Source organism: Oryctolagus cuniculus, chromosome 14, assembly GCF_964237555.1.
Source record: "Oryctolagus cuniculus chromosome 14, mOryCun1.1, whole genome shotgun sequence".
In the NCBI taxonomy this organism is placed as follows: Eukaryota; Metazoa; Chordata; class Mammalia; order Lagomorpha; family Leporidae; genus Oryctolagus; species Oryctolagus cuniculus.
The window spans coordinates 29,504,890-29,517,194 of NC_091445.1; positions in this window are offsets into that span (position 1 = coordinate 29,504,890).

Sequence of the window (12,305 nt, forward strand, 5' to 3'; positions counted from 1 at the left end):
CTGAAATGCCTGATTTTTGCGGGGTGAGACTGACTTGAGAAACCATGTATGTGCCACGCCAAACACAGATTCCTTCATTTGCTATTCTTGGGACTTGAGCCTGGCGCAGGGATGAGAGGAGACTGCCGTGGAGAAGGGAGCAGCTGGCCGGCCGGACAGCAGGCCCTCCGGCCACCTTGAGGGAAACGCTGTTGCTGACAATGCTGGGAAATACACAGAGGGAGCCCAGGCGTGAGATCTGGATCCAGGCCAGCGAGCTCCTCTTCCCTGGTATCCAGTGAATGCTAAATGAATACTTGCTGAATGATTGACTATTTAAGCAAGTTGTAATTGGAGAAACCTTAGACATGGCAACAGATGTACCTCTCCTCCAGTATGCCTGGGAGAGCTGCGTGATTTCACAGGCACCTGCCCATGCGTGACACAATCACCCCCTTTGCATCTATACACACACTCAACTCTGAATGGCTTCAGAGTCCAATATCAGTGAGCTCTGTCGTCATGCCCATGTCTTTTAGAGCCTTGGATCAGAGTACTGCTTACAGATGCAGGTGATTAAACTTCACGTGAACATTGTTTAACCCATGTCGTTTCTCCATGAAGTAGACTTCTATCACCACACCAAAAGTAGCCTTGTTTCAGGATTTCCAGAAAGCGATCCTCATGACAGTTTACCTGCATAAATTTCTAGCCTTTTAATCATAAAAATACAATATTAAAATACCTTTTTTATAAAATGCAAGAAATACAGAAATGTATAACAAAAAGGGTAAAATGTCACCCTCACACATTCAAGACTGCATCCAAGACTGTATGTTGACTTTGTATGAATATAAATAGGTGCTCCTTCATCAAAATTATAAAAACAAACATTGAAATTAGGGTTTCCTTGCACAATCTTAATAACTGTTTAGGTGATGCCTGAGTGGGGTTTGAACTAGCAACATCCAGAGTGACTGATCCATGTTGGTGAAGACACACAAGTTGGTGCAGTCCTGCAGGTGTGTATCTGAACACGTGTCCAGCTAGGCTCTCCTCTGCTCCAGCCCAGAATCACTGCAACTGCCCCACACTAAGTTATAAATTGTGTACCATGTGACAAATGGCCTCTTACATAGGGCTCCTTTGGAAACTATACAACTTGAGTGAATACATCCATTGATATGGGGCCCCCATTGTGGTCCTGCTCTCTCCCAGTCGTGTTTGCTAGGGCTAATAGCAGTGGACACATGGTTGAAGTTATCTGGTTTGAATTTTGCGAGTCAAAGAGACAGAGAAAGTTTCCATCCACTTGTTCTCCCTTCAAATGCCCACAATGGCTAGGGAATAGGCCAGGCTGAAGCCAGGAGCAGGGGATTCAATCCAGGTTTTTCACATGGGAGCAGAGACCCAACGTGAGCCATCACCATTTCCTCCCAGGGTCTGCATTAGCAGAAAGCTGAGGATCAAACCCAGGCACTCAGATGAGATGCAGGTATCCTAATTGGCATCTTAATAGCTAAGCTAAATGGCTGTTTCTGTGGTCATTTTTCATTTGGAAATTAAAAGACCAATTAGAGGCACAATTGTATATGTTGAGGACACTGTCGCACTGTATAACATATTGTATATGTTAAGACACACTATTGGATATATGGTAAGGAAAAATCTATTCTTTCACACAGTCTCTACAAGTCTGAATGCCACAATGCAGCTACAAGAGGCAGATATTAATGCAATTTCACCTTTCCCTCCCAATACTGCAAACACATTTGCCAACTCCAGGGAGACTTTCCATTCCATATTCAAATGGCAATAGGGGGAGTTAGTAATACGTGTCTGTATCGAATTTGGTGTGAAAATGTGTTTTGTGGAACTTGTGAAAACCCACATTTGAGGCGTCTTTGTAAATAGGACCACAGGAAGCACATTTGATGCCCACCGGGTTCTTAAACTTGATCTCTGTGAATGACAGCACATGGACATCAGATCAAATTAAATAAAATGTTTAAGGTCTAACTCCCATGCATTCTAAGACATAATTTTTCAGTAGGAACAACAGAGCTTAATACTACATTCTGTTGGAATAAAATAGATAAAGCATTTTGTTTTTTATCATTCATTCTACGAAAACATCAGAAACTGGTTTCAGATCTATTTGACATATGTAAGGAATTACTGAAATAAATTATTAAAAATTCAACCCTAAAGGCACTAAGCATGAAATCCAAGCGTTTATTATTATTATTATTATTTTGTTGTTTTCTTTTTGAGACAATATAGTTAGCATCAACAGAAAAGTCTGAAATAAAATTCTTTGCAGGAGCTCAGGTACTTGGCACACTTCAAACCCAAGTGCCTGAGCTCCAGTCTCAGTTCTGTGTCTAGCTCCAGCTTCCTGCAGATGCACACCCTGAGAGGCAGCAGGTGATGGCTCAAGTACTTGGGTCCCTGCTACCTATGTGGGAGACTCAGATTCTAGATTTCCAGCCCCGGGTGTTGTGGGCATTTGGGTAGAGCACCAATGGATGGAGAATCCCTTTCTGTCTGTTTGACTGTGATGTCTCTCTGCTTTTCAATTCATATGAACTAATTAATTATAAAAAAATTAAGGAACTGCTTTTCAGTAGAGTAACAAAGAGGATTTCAATGCAATTTAAAGATTAACTAGGCTTTTTTCCTACTTCCTGTGGGAGTGCAGTGGAGGATAGCCCAAGTCCTTGGGCCCTTCACCCGCATGGGAGACCAGGAGGAAGCACCTGGCTCCTGACTTCAATTGGCACAGCACCAGCTGTAGCGGCCATTTGGGGGGTGAACCAACGGAAGGAAGACCTTTCTCTCTGTCTCTCTCTCTCTCACTGTCTAATTTTGCCTGTCAAAAAATAAATTTAAAAAATCACAAGTTCTCACTCATCAGAGGAAATCCAAAAGGCTAGCAGGTACCTTTGGAACACAATTGCGTGGGAGGAATAGGTGCTAGCTTCTACAGCACTGCAGGGTGCCTATATTTCACAGCCCTCTGCTGTGTATTCTATAAAGAACTAGAAGACAGGAGCTCGAACTTCCCAACACAAGGAAATGATAAATGTTTAAGGAAAAGATACGTTGATCACCCCGATCTGATCATGGCACACTGTATACATGGATCCAATGATCACAACATATTCCATTAATATGCACAATCGTTATGTTAATTAAAACATACAAACAAAACAACAACAAAATACATGCCAGACAACTTGATAAACTAGTTCAAATTGAGGCAACCTATGGAAACATCAACCTTTGTCACTGTTCCAATAATATTTAGTTACCTTTGTCAGTTGTCAAACTGGCTTATAACCAAAAACAGGGAGAAATGTTGGGAATGTGAAATCTTCCAAAAGTCATTGAAAATGACTTTTCAATTTAAAATTTAAGGGGAAAAGACTGTTCAGTTGATTTCACACTGAGACGGAGGCATTGTACCCCCTCTTCACGAATGCATTCATACTTCCAGTTCAGAAAAGGCACTGCTATTTAAATACCACAGCCCAGAGTTGCTTTTCCGATGGAAAACAAGACTGGAGGACTTCCACACCTCACAGATGGGTCTCACAGACACAGCCAATGAGTGTACCTGATTCTCACAGGCGGCCCACTGCACAGGTGAACCCACTTTTCACAAGGGTTCAGCCAGTCACTCCACTGAGGCTAATAATTGGAACAGATTGGACTCCTTTTCAGACTCAAATTCTAATTCATAGAAAGTTGGCAACTCCGGTCCCAGCGCTGGAGAAGCAATTTACTAAATGATGCCCCCACGACCTGGAAGCAGAAATGTTTCTCCCAAGCCTGGAATTTCCATCTCGGTATTTCTTCACTCAGGAACTCTTGTTAAATAGAAATGATGCAAACACCAGTTACCCTTAGAATTCTAATATCAGTATTGCCTGCTGTACTTCAATTATTATCCAAAACTTCAACTATCAATTCTTAGAGCTCGGTAATGCAGATAAGTTGAAATCGAAAAATTCAGGTGCCAGACTCTCTGCATTTGGAGTCTCATGAAAAGATTTATTCTTTCTTTCTTTCTTTGAAACCAGAACATAAAAATGTGACCACCACATGGTCCAGTCCATGCATGGAGGAGAATCGAAAGAAGCCAAATCCAACTGTCACATAATTAAAAAGGAAATCCAATGTTTATTTTAGACTTTAAAAAGGGATCCAAATTTTAGCTTGCAAAATGCTTTAGGCAGACCCCTTCCCCAGGATCCATTTCTTTGTAAACCACAGCCAACTCAGGGTCATCACCCTGCAAACTTCTAGACTTTTTTTCCACAGTTGTGTTCGCTCACAAAATGCTTCTCTTGCTACTATCAATTTCCTGTCCCCAGCTTAGTTTCTTTTTTTTTTTTTTTTTTTTTTTTTTTTTTTTTTTTGACAGAGTGGACAGTGAGAGAGAGAGAGAGACAGAGAGAAAGGTCTTCCTTTGCCATTGGTTCACCCTCCAATGGCCGCTGATCCGAAGCCAGGAGCCAGGTGCTTATCCGGGTCTCCCATGGGGTGCAGGGCCCAAAGACTTGGGCCATCCCCCACTGCCTTCCCGGGCCATAGCAGAGAGCTGGCCTGGAAGAAGGGCAACCTGGACAGAATCCAGCACCCCGACCGGGACTAGAACCCAGTGTGCCAGCGCCGCAAGGTGGAGGATTAGCCTGTTGAGCCGCAGCGTTGGCCCAATTTCTTCAGTTTCTATGCTGCATCTTTGCTCTGGTTCCAAACTACTCCTTCCCCTGATTGTGCATCAAGACATATTCAGACAAGGCTGCCAGAGAGTGAGTTTACTCACTGGTTTAAACAAAGAAAAAAAATGTCCCCTTGATCTGTTCTTTAAAAAAGGAAAGATTTATTTTTATTTATTTGAAAGGCAAAGTTACAGATAGAGATAGAGCCAGAGGAGAGAGGGGGGTCTTTCATCCACTGGTTCACTTCCCAAATGGCCACAATGGTCAGAGCTGCATCGATCCGATGCCAGGAGCCAGGAGCTTCTTCTGGGTCTCCCACATTGGTGCAGGGTCCCAAGCACTTGGGCCATCTTCTACTGCTTTCCCAGGCCACAGCAGAGAGCTGGCTTGGAAGTGGAGCAGCCGGGACTTGAACCGGCACCCATACGGGATGCTCACACTGCAGGCTGGGGCTTTAACCTGCTGCAACACAGTGCCGGCCCCTGACCTGTTCTTAAATAAAACCAAATACAGTACAATCAAGGAGACACAGTCTCTCAAGGCAAAAATCCAGATGGAACTCTGTTTTCAAACTTGCTGGTAATACATCAATTATTTGCTCCTATCTACACTGTCATAGTCTTATTACAATTAACATGAACATGACGATTTTAGCTGTTCCAAGTTCTTAACCATCCATCACCCAGTTATCTTGGAGGAAGAGAGGCAGATGTTGTCACTGCAGAGTTGAAATCAAAACGGAGTAAGTGTGGCTAAAAGCTAGCTGCATCATTTCCCACTTCTGTAAAGATCAGTCTTGCTTGCTTGCTTGCTAATGGCTATCTTGTGAAGCTGTGTGGGGCGAACTCCAGGGACTGATGTATGGGGCCAATTCCAAGAACCAAGAAAAGGCTCAACCCAGTGTTCTGCCTAAGATTGGAGAAATGTGCCTCACCACATTTATCTTACAACTACATCCTGGGCCTGGTAACTGCATGACAAGAAGTTTCAAAACTGTGGGCCCAGGGCCGGCATATGGGCACCAGTTCGAGACCTGGCTGCTCCTCTTCTGATCCAGCTCTATGCTATGGCCTTGGAAAGCAGTAGAAGATGGCCCAAGTCCTTGGGCCCCTGCACCCACGTGGGAGACCTGGAAGAAGCTCCTGGCTCCTGGCTTCGAATCAGCACAGCTCCAGCCGTTGCAGCCAATTAGGGAGCGAACCATCGGATGGAAGACCTCTCTCTCCCTACCTCTTCTCTCTCTGTGTAATTCTTTCAAATAAATAAATAAATCTTAGGAAAAAAAAAAAAAAACTGTGGGCCCTAGTGGACAGAATTCTATAAAAAGCTGTGTAACTCACTATTTGGGGCCACACTCTGGTAAGGGGTGTCAGTACCGATTGGTTGCCTTGCCTCTCAAATAAAATTTTAGCGTGTGACTGTCACTAGCCTCTGTAACATTCTGTTGCAGTAAATGAGTGGATGCAACAGTCACCCTTGGAGGGACCAGGCCACACCTGCACTGAGGTCCCACCACATTCGGCACAGATGTTACGGTGGAGTTCATCTTTTGCCCACTGGGTTTGCCCTTGTCAACTTTAACTTCTGACAGGAAGTTCCTTTAGTTACTTTTTCAGCCAGGCTAATTATGTCCCACCTCCAACCAAAAAGAGGTCATATAAGGACATAGGAAAGACCCACTGAAGCTGATTATGATTTTTTTTTTTTTGACAGGCAGAGTGGACAGTGAGAGAGAGAGACAGAGAGAAAGGTCTTCCGTTGCCATTGGTTCACCCTCCAATGGCCCCCACGCCCTGCGCGCTGCGGCCGGCACACCTCGCTGATCCGATGGCAGGAGCCAGGTGCTTCTCCTGGTCTCCCATAGGGTGCAGGGCCCAAGGACTTGGGCCATCCTCCACCGCACTTCCCTGGCCACAGCAGAGAGCTGGCCTGGAAGAGGGGCAACCGGGACAGAATCCGGCGCCCCGACCGGGACTAGAACCCGGTGTGCCAGCACCGCAAGGTGGAGGATTAGCCTAGTGAGCCGCGGTGCCGGCCCCTGATTATGATTTAAAATAACTGCTTTTGGCATAGCAGGTAAAGCTGCTACCTGTAACTCCAGGATCTCATATGGGCACTGGTTTAAGTCCCGGCAGCTCCACTTCCAGTCCAGCTCCCTGCTAATGCACCTAAGAAAACAGCAGAGACCCAAGTGCTTGGGTCCCTACACTCACAGACACCCAGAAGAAGCTCTTAGCTCCAGGCTTCGGCCTCGCCCAGCTCCAGCTGTTGCAGCCATTTGGGGAGTGAACCAGCAGATGGAAGACTTCTTTCTCTCTCTGTCTCTCCCTCGCTCTGTAACTCTGCATGTCTAATAAAGTTAAATAAATCATTTTAAAAAAATAAATAAATGCTCTTATTGATAGGAAGCAAGGGCTACTTGGAAATGCCATCGATAAAAATCACGCACCAAGACTGAACTTAAAGCAAATACATGACCACATTTTGAGAATATTTATGATTAATGTAGCAGGGTCAACATGACATGAACACGAGTACAAGAATTACTCAAGGAAAGCAAAAGTAAGGGCTAGAGTATAGGAAGAGAGTATCTGGGGAAGCCTCCTGTGGCTGAAGGCTTCCCATCAATCCCTAATGAGGAAAATGTAAACGATTATATCAGTTCTTAAGAGTGTATTCATTTTATAAATAAGAGACCATGGGTAGCTTACATTACTGTACTTTTTTAGTTTAATAGTATGAGTTCATCTATGCTATCTAATGCTTCTTTATCATCATAGTGGCCTGAGCTAGAGCTAGGGAAGCTTTTCTGTTTACAAACATCCAGATGTCTAGATCACATGGGCTCACATTGGATCACAAGCCAAACAAGTATCCCCCATTAAGGAGAGTCCTCGTCCTCAGGACCTTTGAGTGTGACATCATCTGGGGAAAGACCTTGTTACTGAGCAGGACGTAGATCCCCAAACTCAAGTAGGTGTTGAAACTCTGAAGTCTTAATGTTAAGGGTTAATGGGCTAAGGGTGGATACTTGATCCAATTATGGCATCAGAGAAGTGGGTGTGATGGAATGTCTCAAGACACTGAGGGGAGCTGGTACTGTGGCGTAGCAGGTAAAGCCGCCTCCTGCAGTGCCAGCATCCCATATGGGCACTGGTTCTAGTCCCAGCTGCTCTGCTTCCCATCTATCTCTCTGCTATGGCCTGGAAAAGCAGTGAAGATGGCCCAAGTCATTGGGCCCCTGCCTACACCCACATGGGAGACCCAGAAGAAGCTCCTGGCTCCTGGCTTCGGAGTAGCTCAGCTCCGGCCATTGTGACCAATTGGGGAGTGAACCAACAGATGGAAGACCTCTCTCCCTCTGCCTCTCCTCTCTCTGTGTAACTCTGACTTTCAAATAAATAAGTAAATCTTAAAAAAAAAAAAAAAAAAGACATTGCGGATGAGCCCTCAGAACGTAGTTCCCACGAGAGGGCGCATAGTTCAAGCTGAGTTCTGCCTGGCTTCCCTCTCCCTGCTTCCTGGATCACCTTGTCATCACTCCTCTGCACTACTCAGCCATGCCAGCCTCTTCCAGACACGAGATGAATGTGAGCTTCCTCTCCTGAGCTATGAACCTCCAAATTTTAAGGCCACATAGATCTTTCCCCCCTCCAAAGCTCCTTTCAGGTGTTTTAGTTAAAATAATGAAAAGCTGGGCTACGTAGCCCACAGCCGCACGCCTGGTTTGAGTCCTGGTCACCCTGCATTTCTGATTCAGCTTCCTGCTAATGTGCCTGGAAAACAATGAAGACAGCCCAGGCGTTTGTGACTCTCTCTCTCTCTCTCTCTCTCTCTCTCTCTCTCTCTATCACTCTTCCTTTCAAAATAAGTCATCTCTTTTTTTAAGTAACAGTAATGACAAGGTGACTAGGGCCGGGCCCTAATCCAACATGACCAGTGATCTTAGAAAAGCGGGCAGTTGCACACAGAGGCAGACATGTGACAGAAGAAGGGTGATGTGACAAGGCACAGGGAGGGCATGGCTCTCACAGTCTCAGAAGGAACCAGCTCGGTGAGATCTTGACTTTAGGCTTCCAGAACTGCGAAATAACAAATGTCTGTTGTTTGAGCCACACTATTTGTGGTGCCTTTCTGTGGCAACCCCAGCAAAGCAACGTGGAGCTCCAGGTGTCTGTGGGCAATGGAGAAAGGCAAGGAGTGAACTAAACTAGTTATATAGAGGAAATGCTAAACACCAAAGAGTTCCGACTGGGCTTTCTGATGAACTGGATGTAGGAAATTAGAGAGCAAATGAACCGAGTGCAATTTAATACTAGGTCCTGCAGGAAATGTTACAAACCCAGATGAGAAGCAGGTTTTCTCTTTGTGCATGTGTAGGCACGTTGTGGGAGACAGGAGCCTCCAGGAAGGGGGCTTAGATGTAGATAAGCTCCTGCACAGTGTCCGCATGAGTATCTCCAGCAGACAGCTGGGAGTACTCCCGGGCTCTGGAGCCAGAGGATGAAAAATGGAGATCTGGGAGCCTTCCAGAACTGTAAATTGCATTTGACGTCCTAAATACAAACGAGAACGACTAAGGAGGACATCCATGGGGATTTCAAGAAGTTCATGGAAAAATGGAATTTGAAATGTTTCGTGCAAAAAAAAAAGTAAAATCCATGTGTAGTTTTTCCATAATCCATATTTTTCATGAACATTCTGAAAGCCTCCCTCATATGCATGGATTTTAAATTTTTACAGCAAAATAAACTTTCATTGTAATTCCATTTTCCATGAACTTTGGAAGTATCTTCATCAAAGTTATGAACAGAAGTGGACTCAAAGGTGGGTCACTCTGGGGTGAAAATACCCTTCACGGATGAGGAAAAAGATTAAGGAGCAATGAAGAACAGAAGGCAGAGCCTGGACAATGAGAGAAATAGCTCTGTAGACTCAGTGAAAAATTCTGAAGGAGTTTGCACTTCTATGAAAGCTTAAAGCTGAAGATGGGACTGAACATCTCCCTTGGATTTAATGTTTTGAGTGACCGAGTCGGGGATGGTGAAGAGTAAACAGGTTTGAGGAAAGAGAACATGATTCTGAGAGTTCCAAAAGCATCAACTAATAAAGCCCAAGACCAATTCAACAAGGAATTTGAAAACATGCAAGCAATGCTTAGCTCTCGCATGATGTCTGATCTGAAAGATTGCCTCCAAGTGTCTGCACAGTTCCAAAATGCTTAAGATGTGATTGTACCAGAAAACGCTTCATTAATTTTAATTCAGTGTGTAGGAAAGGTTATGGTAATGTCATCTGAAATTTGATTGTCAGCAGCACTTGAGGTCATCAAAAAGTTGAAGGAAAATGTGTATTATGAAGAAACTGTGCATGGGTTTCAAAAAAGTTTTTGCACCAAAATAAATATCATTCAATTATATATTATATATATAAAATACACAAAGGTAATTTTAAAAACTTTGAGGAGTATAGAATTAAAAGATATTTATTTTGGTGCAAAAACTTTTTTGAAACCCGTACATAGTTTCTTCATATTACACATTATATATATACATAAAGTATACATTATATACATTATTGATAATATATATGTAATATACATTATATATTTTATATATATATATGTATCTTGCTAATTTTTAAAGGATTATTTATCTACCTGAAAGGCAGAGTTACGGAGAAATAGAGAGAGAAAGACATTCTTCCTCTGGATCACTCCACAAATGACCACAATGATGGGGCTGGGCGAAGCCAAAGACAGGAACCAGGAACTTCATCCAGGTCTCCCACCTGGATGGCTGGGTCCCAATACCTGGGGTCATCCTCCACGGCTTTCCCAGGTGCATTAGCAGGGAGCTGGATCCGAAGAGGGGAAGCTGGGACTCTAACCGGCGCTCATATGGGATGGCAATGTTGCCCTCACAAGTGGCATCTTCACCTCCTGCGTCACAACACCTGCCATGCTGGTATTTAATTAGAACTGTATTTTTTGGCATAGAGAATCTGGTTGATTAGCAAAGCTTTTCAAATATGAACACATTGAGCAGGGCATTGAACAGAATTTAGAAAACTAGATCCATATTATAAAAGATTTTGCAACATTTTGACTGGCTTAGGAGCAGGTTATTTTTTCAAGAGTAGTGTTGACCTTCATGGTTAAGAAGCACACCTGCCACATCAGAGTACCTGACTGATTCCCAGCTCCAGCTCTTAACTCTAGCTTCCCAACAAAATACATTCTGAGTGACAGCTGTCATGGCTCAGCTGATGGATTTCTGCCCATTGTAGAAGACTCTGTACTCCTGGCCCCTTAGCCAGCCCCAGCCATTGCAGGCATTTGAGTAGTGAATCAGTGGATAGGAGCTCTTTCTTCTTCTGTCTCTGTTCCTCTCCATCTCTGTCTCTCTCTGCCTCTCAAACCTCATTCTCTCTCTTTTTTTTTTTTAATTTAGTTATTTATTTGAAAGGCAGAGTTACAGAGAGGCAGAAGAAGAAGGAAGAGAGAGAGATCTTCCATCCACTGGTTCACTTCCCACCCAGATGGCTGCAACAAACAGAGCTGCAGCAATCCAAAGTTAGGAGCCAGGAGCTTCTTCCTGGTCTCCCACATGGGTGCAGGGGTCTAAGGACTTAGGCCATCCTCCACTGCTTTCCCAGGCCATAGAAGAGAGCTGGATTGGAAGTAGCAACCAGAACATGAACCATAGCCCATATCAGATGCCAGCACTACAGGCGGTGTAATGTAGCCCACTACATTACAGCACTGGCCCCAAAATCTCATTATTTTAATACACCATTATATTTCCATAGCTTGACACAGAACCTGGCTCAAAATGGGTACAAAATAATATATGATGAATATTCATAATGCTTGTTTCAGCCACACTGTTCATTCACATACACTTTCTCACTGAGTCTAAATATATCTAAATTCTTTTGTTTTAGAAAAAGTGAAACAACCAACTTGATATGTACTCTATTAAAATTAATGTGCGTCCAGGCTTATCTACTAAAACAGCAGAAATCATAAACCAGTATTTGTAGAAATTTTATTGGCATCGCATTCCAGATAAAGTTTGCTAAAGCAGAACAATGTGAATCTAATTCAATTTTTAAACTTTGAGTTTCAATAAGCAATATTAAATGTTACTGCAACAGTATCATTCTCAGCACAGTATGACTTCTTATGGCACTGCAGAGAAAGATAACCAAATCTGGGGGCAAAGCAGGCTTGCTTTTATTTTAAGCTTCACATAAACTCAGTTCACTCAATGCACTGAAGGGAAGTTGGTAAATGCTTTAACTTCCAAGACCTTTGATCGGTCATTCCTCCCCAGCTGGACTGCACAAAGAGAAAATCTTCTAAATATAATTATGAAACAAACTAATAAAGATAAATTTAATTTCACAAAAATATCTAAATTTCATTCTGTTCATCTCTGAATTGTCTTCAGAATTATAGATTGAGAAACAGCCCATTTTCACTTATAATAAAGAGCAAGGATAAAGCTTTGGGTAGTAGGACTAAAACATTGTTACAGATTTTACGTTATTTCATTCTCATGACATATGGAGGAATCCCAAAAAAACACCTATTAT